Source organism: Gavialis gangeticus, unplaced genomic scaffold (genome assembly GCF_001723915.1).
Source record: "Gavialis gangeticus isolate Ggan-Ray unplaced genomic scaffold, GavGan_comp1, whole genome shotgun sequence".
Lineage (NCBI taxonomy): Eukaryota > Metazoa > Chordata > Crocodylia > Gavialidae > Gavialis > Gavialis gangeticus.
The window spans coordinates 10,000,682-10,001,052 of NW_017728964.1; positions in this window are offsets into that span (position 1 = coordinate 10,000,682).

Consider the following 371-nt stretch of genomic DNA (forward strand, 5'->3'; position numbering starts at 1 on the left):
GTTTGGTGTTTCCTACATATTTTCCATCAGGGCATTTGGTGCGTTGGGTTAATTGTATTACATTTCTGGAGGTACAGCTGTAAGAACCAGGAATGCTAATGGTTCTGTTATGGGGTGTAGTGATTGTGGGGGTGGTGGAGATATGTTGGCAGGTTTTACACTTCTTGTCATGGAATGGTCTGGTTCCATTTGGTGTGTTTTGGGCCTTTGGAAATTTGCTTCTAGTGATGAGATTAATGAGGTTCAGTGCTTGTTTGAAGGCTAGGATTGGTGGCTCTGGGAAGATCTCTTTAAGAATTGGGTCTCTTTCTAGTATGGGTTGCAATTGTTTGAGGATTTTCTGTATAGGTTTGAGGGAGAGGTGATATATC